Here is a 14,968-nt window from a genome sequence, read left to right on the forward strand (position 1 = left end):
TTGAGTCTTGCACGTGGAGCGAAGCGTCGTTGTGGATCGTTGAGAGCACTGTTCTGGTTATAGTCTGGTTTTAATAAAAACGTTTTCCCCTTATTAAAACCAAGTTCTCTATAACCAATGGCTCTGATACCAATCTGTCACACCCCCAAAATCCACCTGCGGAGTATCACCGCTTGGGAGCGTGACTGACCAGGATCAAGCCACCAATCATATTGAACATGCATTTAATATTAAATAAAGTAAATGAAAACCATCCGTTCAATACAAAAGGTGTTCAAACATTAAATCGTTTCAAAAGTGTTGCGGAAGCATAGTAAATAAACCAGTATCAATAGTTTTAAGTATCACAATAGTAAAGCGGAAGAGCCACGATCCTTGTCCACAACGACCCGCTTCTCCAGTGCAAGCTCCAAGTACCTAGCGATCTGCAAGGCATGTAACAGAATGATCAACAAACTAGTTGAGCGAGTTCACATAAAGGAAATGCGTAATAGTAAGTTCATTTGTAATAGGTGGCTCTACTGGGCCGTTTGTATATTTTACTGTGGTGGTGTTCCACGTTTTCCTGTGGTGGTGTTCCACGTTTTCCTGTGGTGGTGTTCCACGTTTTCCTGTGGTGGTGTTCCACGTTTTCCTGTGGTGGTGTTCCACGTTTTCCTGTGGTGGTGTTCCACGTTTTCCTAACCACTAGACTACTCGTAGCTATAGGTATCCTTCACAACCGAGGATAGTGATGTGGTAGTCTAGTCATAGTGTCAATAGAGTATCTAATCAACCTTTCAATCCCATTCCCAACACCCCGGGAACCCCATGCCTTGGTAAGAGTGTGAACTCACCTTGGTTTGCTCGGTATGCTAAATAAGTGCTCACAGTTAATTAATCACGTCCTATGTATACACGTATAGCAAATCAGTTCATGCTCGAAATGTTACGCATGAAATTAATTGGTTCACATAGCAGGCAGTTTGCATATCAGTACAACACGTAGTATTACACGAATAAGTTCATCACCAAGCATGGCATGTAAATTAATTCAACATATGTTCCACTGTTCAAAGCATTTTCAAAACCCTAGTATCTTTCGATTCATAATTCATCCTTCGACAGTCCATTATCCTTCGGACCGAAGGTTATGTTTCGGACCATGCCATCTTTCGGTCCAACTATCTTTCGGTCCAACTATCTGTCGGTCAAACTATGGTTCGGTCAACAAGTATTTTTCGGCCAAACAATCCTTCGGTCAACTACTATGGTTCGAGGGATCGTTATCTTTCGGTGTATTGATAAGTAACAGTTACGTTTATCCGATTAACCATTAACACAATTTTCACAAATCTGCTAACATCAACAAGATCAACCAAGCATGATTCTCATGTTTATCAAGAACCCTAATCTGAAACAAGATCATTCAAACTACCTGATTAACACATATGCGCCGATTACATAAACGTGTCCGATTACAATATTCTAAATCACAAGTTATCATCAAATCGTATTACCAATCATCCATTTAACAAACATAAATTTCCTATCCGATCGATCACCCTGACTGGATTAACTAGCCGATTAACAAAACGATTCGTAACACCGAACATGAAATCATTTGACCATAATCACAACAGATCCAATGTGCATACAATTCCGATTAATACCCATACACAATCATCTTACAAATCAGTTAACATACAACCAACATATTTACATACGATTGATAATTCAAGAAATCATGTACTGTGGACACTAACCGGGATAGTAAGCAAAAGAATTGATCAGCAAAATCTCCGTAAGGGTTGTGGTTGCCGTCACAACTTAAAAGTGTTCTAGGGTTTTTCTCCAAAAACTGCCGACTATGCATGTGTTTCGTATATAACATTTCACAGTAATGGGCCAAGCCCATTTAAAATGACTGGGCCGAAACATATCGAAGGATATGTTTCGTGATTCTTCGGGCCGAATGATGTCGAAGGATATGTTTCGTGCTCGAAGGATATGTTTCGTGGTCCTTCGAGTCCTTCGAATCCTTCGAACTATGTTTCGATCTAGACTAAGTGTTTAATAATAATTCTAATAATAATTCCAATATTATTTTCTATTATAGCAAGTAATCACATATAGGCACAATGACGATATGTCTCATTAAAACACAACGAGTACAATTACAAATCCATAATTCAAACAGCTAGACAGTCAAAGTCAACGCGCATTAAATGCGAAAGTGAAAGTCAGAAACTCGAGTTGTCACATCATGCATCGAAAATCAAGTTCCTCATCAATAAGTGATTCTATCACATAAGGCTTGTTTTCAAACAAAATAAGTGAGTTTCTCACATTCTTTTATACGGTCAAACAGATGATAATCGGTATACTCACCAGTAAGATGAACTCTCGTGCATACCTTGATACGGGAATGTGTCGTGAGTGGATTCACATCGACTTGTAAGTATAATCCTTACCGTAAATCGTATCTCCTAATTGTGATTACGTTTGATTAGTTTGAGCTTATGTGGACAACAATACTGATAATCGAGGTAGTATACTTATCCAGAACTTTAAACAGAAATCAAAATCATGTTGACTAAGACCGTAAGCTGGTATGATTCCTTATCCTTGAAACTCGCAAAAAGTTTGCGCTTGTACAGTTGTTTATTTCTTTCAATTACTTTTTGTTTAGTTTTTCGCGCTTTAAATTCGTTTTTAGTGTAGTTTGTAAAGTTCGTTTTTGATTAAGCCGAAGTTGTTGCTTGGTGTTTTCTGCCGGAAGCCTGAAACCTACTTCATAAAACTTCATAAAACGTCCTTGCATTTGAAAACTCAAACAAAATGGAAAAGTGTTCAATTATTCAAAATCTGCAGTGTGCAAAATTTTCATGCCTTAGTATTTTTGAAAACTGATGTCGACGAATCGAAGTATGGTCGACGAAATAGATTGGTATCGACGAAACAAGGCTGGTCAAGTCAAAGGTCTCTAATTGGTCAACCTTGGTCAAACTTATTTTGGTAGTCGACGAAACAACTTGTTTCGTCGAGGTTACAATGAAATGCAAATGACCCAATTTCGTTTCGTCGTGGGCTAAGTTTTCAGGCCCAAGTCCAAGCCCAACTGTCTGTTTCGTCGAGCCCACATACGTTTCGTCGAGATGGGTGATTCGCCGAGGTAAGGCGGTGTATTTAAAGGGTCCCAGGTCAATTATTATTCACTTTTTCAAAAATCAACCTGTTCATCTTCTCCAAACACTCAACTGCCATACCCCTTCACCATACCCATTCACCATCTCTCAAAACCCTCATTTTACCTTGAAATCTAACAAAAATCAAAGGTACAATAATGTTCTTTGTCATGTTTTGAACATTTTGAACCGTATGTTTTTGTTTGAAACCCTCAGAGACCCTTGTTTACCTAATGATTTCATGATTTAAGCTTGTATCTAGTTTGGAATCTTATGAAATCAGATAGATATAGGGTTTATGTGTGTATATTTGCTTTGATTTGGGTTTGGGTTCATGTAATAAAAATAGGGGATGTGGGTTTCTTGGTTGTTTGAATTATTTTGGTGGGTTTCGGTCAAAAACACATGTCGGTTTTACATTGGGGTTGTTTTTGGTTGGTTTGGGTATAAACAAAGTGTTGAATGTTGGTTGATTTTGCATCTGATCATTGTTCAAACCCCATACGGCGAAACACCCAAATGTCTGAAACCCTAACTGTTCAAAAACCCTATTCACGACGAAACGACGAAATGGATCCGTTTCGTGGTATCCGTTTCGTCGAGGTATTGTCGACGAAACAAACTGGTCAACGGTCAACTCTGTTTCGTCGTTGATCATTCTGTTTCGTCGAAGTCTCTGTGTTTCGTCGTCCATGCCTTAGCAAATTTTTCATTTTGGTGCTTTTTCACAGAATGTGTGTAGTTATGTGTTTAATGTCCATTTGATGATCAAACATGTTTGTATGTAAGTTTAATACACTTATTGTAACATTGTGACTTATTGTGGACATTTTCATATACAGATGGCATCGAAAGAAAGCAAACGGAACCCCGCGACAAAGAAAGAGAACAAGTCTGAGGAGGAGATTATGTCTGAGAAGCGTCATAATCAAATTGCTTTTCTGGATCCGGAAGAAAAACTCGCTGAACTGAAAGATATCACTAAATGGATAAGGGAGTCGCGGATCAATTATGCTGTTACTTTCTCGACGCCTGTTTACAAATCTCTTATCAAAGCTTAAAGCTTTCTGGGATTTCGGAAGTGTTGTGCAAGTGGATGGAAAGGAAGTTATTAGGGGTTGTGTGAATGATTTGGATGTCATAGTCTCTCCGGATATCTTGAACGAGGTTTTACAGCTACAAGACCATCCGAATGCTCCATATTCTATACCTATCATATGTACGCCAGGCTGCTTATTACGAATGAAGTGTACAGGAGACATCTTCAGCACTCAAATCAACAAGGGTGATCTGCCGTTACGCTGCAAGTTTCTACGACTTGTTCTCATTCAGTGTCTTAGCAATAGACGTGCCGGATACGATATGGCTGGTAATGATCTAGTTGGTTTCATGGTGGCGTTGGTGCTAAACAAACCGTTTAGCATCTCAAAGTACATCTTCCCCAATATGAAGGAAAATATGACGAGGACTGGAGGTAGAATAACCGGGAACAAGTTCTAGATGTATCCGCGGTTTCTTCAAATGATCATGAATGTTCAACATTCTGGTCTTCCTAAAGCCGACAACGACGGTCTGAAGATAGAAGCAATGAACTTCAATTCATTGAGGATAATCAAGAACCTTGCAGCCAAAAGATACAAAGAAAGCGATCCTCCAAGGAAGTTGATAGGTGCGCTAGGAAATCCTGATTACGTTGCTCCTGAATATGATAAATGGCGTCACAATGACAGCCAATCAGATGACGAAGAGCTGGAGTTGAAAAGAAAAATGGTTGAAAAGTTTGGTCCAGATCCAGTTAATTCTGATATGTCGGAGAGTGATAGTGATGACGAAGGTGATGGTGGTGGCGATACAGGTGTCGTTGGTACATCTAGTGCTGGTACAGCTGGTGGTACATCAGCAGGTGGCGACGACGAGTCTGATTCTGATTCGGACGATCATCTAATCGAGCCTGGATACGAAATGTATCTCGATGAACGTGGTGTTAAAAGATACAGGAGGATTAGGTAGGAAGATGATCCAGAATACGTTCCTTCAGATACTGAAGCGGAACGTTCAAAGAAAAGGAAAGCTGAGAAAGCTGCTGAACATCAGAAGAAGAAGAAAGCTAGAAAATACTTGAGTACCTCTGCTCGGCAGTCTGTTTGTCAAGAGCCAGTTCATGAAACTCCTGTGGTATCTTCAGCTCCTGAAACTCCTGTGGTATCTTCAGCTCCTGAAACTTCTGTGGTATCTTCAGCTGCTGAAACTCCAACAGTAACTCCTCAGGCTGTTCCTCAAAGATCAATGGCTGCTTCAATTAGAGAAACTACTTCTCAGCCTAGTGCTGGCCGTCAAAGGATATTCTCTGAAATGTCTCAAGACGAGAAGAACAACTTCTTATTCTTTCAACTTGAAGCGGCGGCATATCGTATTCAAAGGCAAACTGATTTCATTAGGATCACAAAAAATGATCAGGTCAGTCAACAGGTGGAAATAAATCAGTTGAAGTCCACTGTTGGTCAACAACAAACTGTGATAGAGCGCCAACAAGCTGAGATTGATCTACTCAAAGCTGAAAATGTACGCTTGAAAGCCGTAGACGCCGAAAGAGAGAGAAGCAGTTCTGTTCTTTAAAAGTTGGCTGAAGATCTTAAAGGAAGATGTGACTACATGAAAGAGTGGTACGAGTCACGAAATACAGCGATACTTGATGGAGCTAAGAAGATAAATGCTGGCTATGAGTTTCTTCGAAGTCGGGTTGCTACTCTGTGGGATGATCGATGTAAGCAACAAGAAGTTATGAAGAAAGGAGTAGAAATTCCAATTGAGAATCATATTCTTTGTGATCCTCCTACTCCTGCTGTTCAACCAGTTGTCAAACAAGTGATATATCCTGTCAAGAATGACGAGAAATCTGTGTCTACCATTAAGAGTAGTAATGTGTTGTACACTTTGGTTGGTGATTCTAAAATCTATTCAGATCACGATTTTCCAATTTAAAATGTCAATCCATCTTCGATTGATAAAGTTTTTGAAGATAATACAAACAAGTTTTTGGGAAAGACAATTCCAGGAGTCATTGTAACTCAATGTAACCCAATTCCAAAAGCTGAAATCCGGAAACAATTTGGAAATCAAAAATCACCAACAAAGCAACAACCTATTGCTTCTAAGGGTAAACAACCAGAAAGGCGAGCTCAAAAGCCTAACGTTTCTCAATCAAAATTTGAAACAAAAGGAGCTCGCTATCAGAAGAAAAACAGTAATGTCAGATTTGTAGCATCAAAGGGTACGGATAAAATTGAGACTTTTGAAAACAAATCAAACACCGATTTTGTACAACAAGTCAAGTTTTTAAAATGTAACATTCAAAACAATTACACTCAACATACAAACGGGTGTGATGAGAAAGCAAGTACCTCAGGTTCTACGGGTTCGACATTTGTTGGTCGATCAGATTCTCCTAAGTTTGTGGAAAGGAGAACGTGTTTTAAATGTGGGGAGTTTGGGCATATCATTAAGAACTGCTTAAACACTCCAAAAGATAAATTTGTTGAGAAAGCACCACCTTCGTCCCGTTTCACCAAAACATGATAAAAGAACTGTTAAGAAACAAGAAACGAAACAACGACATCAAAACATCAAAGCTGTTGAAAAGGCTTTAAAATCTGAAGTCAAAACGGTCAAAAGGGAACCAAGTTCTTCACAACCATTACAACCAGAAGTTTCAAAATCTGTTTACAAAACTCAATCTGGTAAACAAAAACAAACTTGGAAACCTAAGACGGGTGATAGTTCAGGGGGAGCTGTTGTTTTTGAAAATCATCAAGAAATCGATATCACTTTTCGTGATGCTCAGGGACGACCCAAGACCACTAAGGCTTGGGTCCCCATCCTCAACTGATCATTGAATGATATGTGCAAGATGTTCCAGGAGGAACTATTAATAGTCATTGGATTGTTGATAGTGGAGCATCTAGGCACATGACAGGCGACTTACGACTTCTATATGATGTGAGAAATATTAGAGGAGGCTATGTTGCATTTGCTGGAGACAAAGGCAGATACATCACTGGAGAGGGAATGATCTCCAATGGTGTTGTATGTTTCGATAAGATCAATTATGTTCGACAAATTGATCATAATCTTCTCAGTGTGTCGCAAATCTGCGATAAAAAGTTCACCGTGCATTTCGATGATGCCGGTTGTTATGTGCTTAAACCTGGTTTCAAAATTCCACAAGAATGGATTCTCTTATCGGCTCCAAGAGTTAATGATCTTTATATTCTTGATATGAGCCAAGCAATTACGACCTCTGCACAAGTCACATGTTTTGTCTCAAAAGCCACAAAGAAGGAGTCTATATCTTGGCACAGAAGAATGGGGCACATTCACTTGAGGAAAATGAACCATTTGGTGAAAAACAATCTTGTGAATGGTGTGCCTGTGAGAAGTTTTCATCTACAAGATATATGTGTTTCGTGCCAGAAAGGGAAGCAAACAAAGAAGTCTCACCCTTTGAAGAAAATCAACACTGTTAGCATGCCTCTCGAACGTCTTCATATGGACCTGTTTGGACCTATGAAACACAAGACAACATTCGGGGATGCTTACTGTCTGGTGGTTACTGATGATTATTCTAGATTTTCTTGGGTATCTTTTATGGCACACAAGAGTGATACTCCTGGCATCCTCAAGGATCTTCTTACAATGTTGGAAAATCTCTACACGTTGAAAGTTAAGAGGATCAGAAGCAACAATAGAACTGAGTTCAAGAACCGTGTGATGGATGAGTTCTGTACTTCTAAGGGCATTCTTCATGAATACCGTTCTCGGCACACTCCACAACAAAACGGTGTCGCGGAGAGGAAGAATCAGACGATACTTGAAACTGCAAGAACGATGTTGGTTGAGTCGGAGCTCCCTGTTCAATTCTCGGGGAGGCTGTGTCGACTTCTTGTTACACATTTAACCGAGTTCTTACAGTTAAGAGGCACGGCAAAACTTGTTTCGAACTTCTACAGAAAAGGAAACCGGATCTTTCTTACCTAGAACCTTTCGGTGCTCCATGTACTATGATTGAGCCGGATGGAAAGTTTGGTGCGAAAGCTATCGAGGGTTTCTTCCTAGGATATGCAACTCCAAATTTTCGCGTGTGGAATCTAGCAACCAAAAAGATTGAACTATGGAGTGAAGTAAGGGTTCAAAGGTACACAAATCCTGTTAGAGCTCCGGGTGATCCTTGGATGTTCGCTTACTATGGGCTATTCGACTCCTTTAATCTGCCAACCTTTGACGAAGAATCTGCAGCTGCTAGAATGTTATTCGATAGTGACAACGTTGCTGGCTCGCTATTGGTTAGACCTGTTATCGTTAACCCCCAAGGATGTAATTCGGTTAACAATACGGTACAAAATGAGGTATTTGAAGATGTTACTGATTACAATGAGTCATCGGAAGATGATGAATATCATGATGCGGCAGAAGGATCTTCAGCTCCAGCTGCTCTTGTTCAAGGTGCTTCTTTAGAAACTCCTAATGTGCAGAATGTAGATACTGCTGAAGGGAATGCATCCACTTCTACACATATTCCCGGTTTGGAGTTGGTTGTTGATCTTAATTTTAACAATTTGGGTATCAATGCTCGTGTTCCTGAAAATCCTGAAATGAGGATTCACGATACCCATCCACAGTAGAACATTATAGGAGATGTCCAACGCGGTGTGCAGACGCGTAATCAGCTGAGAAATAACCAGAGTGCTGGTTTATATTTAGCCATTAGAGAATCTGGTCTTCAAAATGATTGGTCCTTTGCGTGTTACGTTTCACAAGAAGAACCGAAATCTTGGAAGGAAGCCTTAAAAGATAATTCTTTGGGTTGAAGCCATGCAGGACGAACTGCAACAATTTCAAAAGCTAGGTGTTTGGAAGCTTGTTGAAAAACCGGAGAATTACAAGAAAATTGGCACTCGCTGGGTTTTTAAATGCAAGAAGGACGATCGTGGTGTAGTTATTCGTAACAAGGCGAGATTGGTTGTTCAAGGATTTCGCCAGATTGAAGGCATTGACTACAATGAAGTTTATGCACCTGTTGCACGTCTGGAAGCTATTCGGATCTTTCTAGCTTATGCTTCTTTCAAAGGATTCAAAGTCTACCAGATGGACGTCAAAAGTGCTTTTCTTCATGGTATAGTCCAAGAAGAGGTGTACGTCAAACAACCTCCAGGTTTTGAAGATCCTATTCACCCCGATCGGGTCTGGTTACTCAACAAAGCTCTTTATGGTTTACATCAAGCACCTAGGGCTTAGTACGCAACCTTATCCAATTATCTTCTGGAGAATGGATTTAGACGAGGTCTTATTGATTGCACACTCTTTATCAAGGAAAAAGATGGAGATCTTCTGCTGGTGCAGGTATACGTTGACGATATAATATTTGGTTCTACTAATGAGTCTTTGTGCAAGCAATTCGAACGTGTTATGCAGGAAAAGTTCGAAATGAGCGCTATGGGGGAGATGAATTTCTTTTTGGGCCTACAAGTTCAACAAACGGAGTCTGGGATATTCATCCATCAGACTAAATATGTTGGTGACATCTTGAGCCGGTTCCAGATGCCAGATGCAACGCCCATTGGTACCCCACTTCCGCACAATCACGGGATTACTCCATATTTGAAGGGTGAAAGCATCAACTCCTCATACTATCACGCTATGATCGGATCTCTCATGTATCTCACTGCTTCGAGGCCTGACATCATGTATCCAACGTGCCTGCTTGCAAGATATCAAGCCAACCCGAAGGCCTCTCATCTGTCAGCTGTTAAAAGGATTTTTTGCTATTTGAAGGGTTTCCCTAACACCGGTCTTTAGTACCCTAGGGATGATAGCTTGGACTTGACTGCATACAGTGAGTCTGATTTTGGTGGTTGCAAAATTGATGGCAAATCAACAACAGCAGGATGTCAATTCTTAGGAGGTCGCCTGGTCACGTGGCAGTGCAAGAAGCAAACGTGTGTTGCTACATCAACTTGTGAAGCAGAATACATTGCTGCCTCCGGTTGTTGCTCCCAAGTCTTGTGGATACAAAAACAAATACGCGACTACGGTTTGGAATTCCTATCTACTCCTATTCTTGTTGATAACAATGCTGCCTTACAGATCACTAGAAATCCTATGTAGCATTCCAAGACCAAACACATCGAAATTAAATATCAATTCATATGTGATTGTTTTGACAAAAGATTAATCGATGTCGTTTATGTCCCCACCGATCACCAACGTGCCGACCTGTTTACAAAAGCTTTTGATAAATCACGTTTTGATTATCTACTTTTGTTCAATGGCATTAAGGTGATACCCGAGTAAACTTCTTTGGCTAATCGTTTTTGTAAATATTTTCTTTAAAAACTCTAAAAATTCAAAAAGATTTTCGTTTTCGTAACCTTTTAGCATTTTTGGGGGAGTAATTTCAAGAAAATTCAAAAACATTTGAAAAACCAAAAATCCAAAAAGATGTCTTTACTTTCTGTCTTTTCGTTTCAAAATTCAAAATTAAGAAAATTAGAAAATCAAAAATAAGTTTCTTGGATTTGGCATAGTTACGGGGATTCCGCACCCGTGACATTGTTTGTTATAAACAAGGGTTTGGTTTTCGTTATCGATCCTCAGATTTCGGGACCTACAATTTCCTCGTCTTTGTGAATTAATGCATTGTCAGATTTCTCACTATCATCCTTCTGATGACAAAACTTGGCCGTGTGGCCTAATCTCTGACAATTATAACACCTGATTAAATTCCAGTTTCGACCCTTGTTTTTACCGCGTCCTTTTCCCCCTGTTTCGTCTCTTATTGGGTTAAACCGATCTTGATTTGAGTTATGCATTTGAAATGCATGTTCGGTTGGAACATCTTCATAACGTTTCAATCTTAGTTCGTGAGATTGAAGAATTCCCATCAATTCCTCAGTCGAAACACTCTCTAAATTCTTCATTTCTTCCATAGTTATCACCACAGACTCATAATTTCGAGTCAGGCTTCGTAGGATTTTTTCTACGATTCGTTGTTCACTAATTGTTTCTTCGTTCATTCTTAACTGGTTAACGATAAGGATTGTTCTATTGAAGTAATCTTCAATAGATTCTCCTTCCCTCATTTTTAATGAATCAAATTCACATCGAAGAGATTGAAGTTTAATTGTTTTTACCCGATTTTCTCCGCGAGAAGATTTGTGCAGAATATTCCATGCCTCTTTCGACGATGTTGCAAGAGCGATTCTTTTGAATATGGTTTCATTTACTGATTGAAATAAGATATGTAGTGCTCGTTTATCTTTCTTGACTGCATCCCTGTATACTGCCGTCGCTTCTTCTGTGGGATTCGTACCCAGTTCTCGAATTCCTTCATCAACAACACTCCATAATTCTTGTGATTCAAACAGGACTTTGATTTGAATATGCCAGTGATAGTAATTCTGTCCAGTGAATTTAGGAATTTGAGTTTGAATTCCTTGTGCCTGATTCATGTCTCAAGAGATTTGTGATTTCTTGAATTGGATCAATGTGGCTCTGATACCACTTTGTTAGATTTCCAGATTTAGGGTTTTGTGGAACGAAGTTTTGTGTTCATAAAGATGAATTGATGATCCATCCGGTTATGTTACATACGAATATATACATAAACAATATTGGCAGTAACTGCTATATAGTAACTTAGGATAAAATAATAAAGATAATAATAATAATAATAATAATAATAATAATAATAATAATAATAATAATAATAATAATAATAATAATAATAATAATAATAATAATAATAATAATAATAATAATAATAATAATAATAATAATAATAATAATAATAATAATAATAATAATAATAATAATAATAATAATAATAATAATAATAATAATAATAATAATAATAATAATAATAATAATAATAATAATAATAATAATAATAATAATAATAATAATAATAATAATAATAATAATAATAATAATAATAATAATAATAATAATAATAATAATAATAATAATAATAATAATAATAATAATAATAATAATAATAATAATAATAATAATAATAATAATAATAATAATAATAATAATAATAATAATAATAATAATAATAATAATAATAATAATAATAATAATAATAATAATAATAATAATAATAATAATAATAATAATAATAATAATATGATCTAGCTTATAAACATCCGTCTAACACATCCGCAACCTTATTCTCCTTTCCCGGTTTGTAGTAGATTTCCAATAATCCAGTGAGTTTGGTAGCTCAATTGTATTATTCCGGTGTTTGCCCACCTGTGACTAAGATGTTTCAAACTCATTTAATCGGTAAAGAGGTTGAACTACTGACCCGACAAATATTGTCTCCATTTCTTGACTGACTCGGTAATAGCGAATTGTTCCCTAAAATAAGCAGAGGTAACCAGCATCATGGGGCATAATTTTTTACTGAAAAAAGGCCATGTGTCGGTCGGTTTGGTCCAAAACCGCACCTATAGCTATATTGGACCCATCAGCAATAACATTAAATGGATTTGAAAAATTGGGTAAGGTTAGAGTTATTGAGGCAATCATAGCTTATTTGAGTGGCAGAAATATTGTGTTACTATCTTCGAACCATGAAAAAGTTGGCCTCTTGAGTATATCCATGAATGGGCAACAATTAAGGCATAATTCTGAATGAATCGGCAGTAATATCCCATGAGCTCCCAAAAGCCCCTTAATACGATTAGGTTTTTGGGTGTGGGCTAAACTTGAATGACCTTTAACTTCTATGGGTCCACCTCAACCCCATGAACGATATAACATGACCGAAATAGTCGATGGACGACACTGCAAAGGTGCACTTGAAATTCATTCATTGTTTCTTGGAAAGTATCGACGTAAGACGCTCCGAAATAATTCATTCATTGTTGCTTGGGAGGTAGAAGGTGAATTCGTTAAGCCGAAAGATATCATAGTTCCCTTCAATTGTTCGAAATGTCGTCTTGTGCATATCTTCAGTTGCCAACCAGATTTGATTTGATGATAACCTGCCATCAAGTCAATTTTCAAGAAAATAACTGCTCCTTGAAATTCATCCAATAATTTGTCCACGGTTGGAATCGGAAAACAGTTCTTGATGGTTATTGAGTTCAATGCTCAGTAGTCTACGCAAAACCTGTAGACGTTGTCTTTCTTACGTACTAGAAGCATCAGAGATGAGTATGGGCTTTGGATTAGTTTGATAACACATGTCTGAAGCATCTTGGAAATCAACTTTGTCATCATTTCTTATTGATATTGGGAACATCTGTATCATTTGACGTTAACTAGATTAGAATTAGGAAGGGTAGGAATGTGGTGGTCTTGGTTTCTATTGGGTAGTAATTAGGTAGGTGATTGGAAGATGTGGTGCTAAGTCTGAAAAAGGTCATGGATGTGTACATCGTTGCGGGAAAGGGTGGGTGTTTGTTAGAATTATTAAACTAAGTTATGTTATATTTGTTATAAATTTCGGATATATTTATAATTAGGAACACTTATTAGAATTAGTTTATGATATGTATGTATAATGATCAAGGGATAAGCGGGAGTTCGGTTTTAAACAACTGTTATAAGCAGTTACCCGCCAAAATCCCGGAACCGCCAAAACGCTATGTATATATTCAAATGCACCGGCAAGTATGCAGGGTACCAAGACATTTCTGTTTTTGATTTGTCCTTTCGATTGTTCAATTCTGCACACACACACACTCTTTGTTCTTGTTATTTATTTCTGCACATTATAATGGAGAACATGGAGGGAACGAAGTCTGCAAATTCCGCTGCCAATATGGGTCATCTTCCCCAACATAGTGGTATCAGAGCGATGCCGAGAAAGATGAAACACAATGAAATCAAACCGACATCTACGCTACTCCCTTGTCAACACTGCACAAATGAAGCAAAGAAAAGATACAACCGAAATCCAATGGAAAAGATATGCTATTACTGCCGTCAACCGGGGCACAAGATCCATGCGTGTAAGAAGAAGGAAACTGATGAAGCCACTCAATTAATAAGGCAGGCAATAAACGAAGGAATACAGGAACAAGATGGAAGTAACGGCAGTCATCAAGAGATGATCGTCGTTGGTACCGAAGGAGGATTATGGAACGATATTTGGTACGTAAGTTCTGTATTCAAACATCACATTGCCGGAAATTTAAACGTATTCAAACGAATCAAACATATAATTGGGGTGAATACACGCACGGGGGAACATAATTTTCTATTCACGAGGGGGGTTGGATCGATAGAAATAAAAAACGGAAATGAAAACATGAGGATTCAAAGCGTCTTTTATTCACCGGAACTCGATCGGAATGTATTGAGTTTAGACCAATTGACGTTACAAGGATTCACGGTCAAGAAGGCCGGTGATACTTGTAGAATTTATCCAATGTTTTCATGTCCGGTGAACAATTCATTTAACGAAACAAGTGGGATGACTCGGGAAGAAGAGTTGGGTTTGCAAGAAAAGCAAAGGATCATTGAAGAGAACGTTCTTGATGAAGAATTCAAACAACGATATTTGAATTCTTATTTCGAAGATCTCAATCTGTCGTCACAAGAATCGGATTGGAGTGTCATGATAGTTAATGCCATGGAATTTAGAGAGTTTGAAGACTGCCGAGCCTTCATGAATTTGCTTGATGATCGAGATTTTGTTGTCAAGTATAAACATATACTTGATACAAAATTTGAAGAACTAGTACGCTGGTTCCTTAACAGTTATATGGGGATAAGATCTAGGCAAGTTCCAC

The sequence above is a fragment of the Helianthus annuus genome, chromosome 8 (assembly GCF_002127325.2).
Source record: "Helianthus annuus cultivar XRQ/B chromosome 8, HanXRQr2.0-SUNRISE, whole genome shotgun sequence".
Classification (NCBI taxonomy): domain Eukaryota; kingdom Viridiplantae; phylum Streptophyta; class Magnoliopsida; order Asterales; family Asteraceae; genus Helianthus; species Helianthus annuus.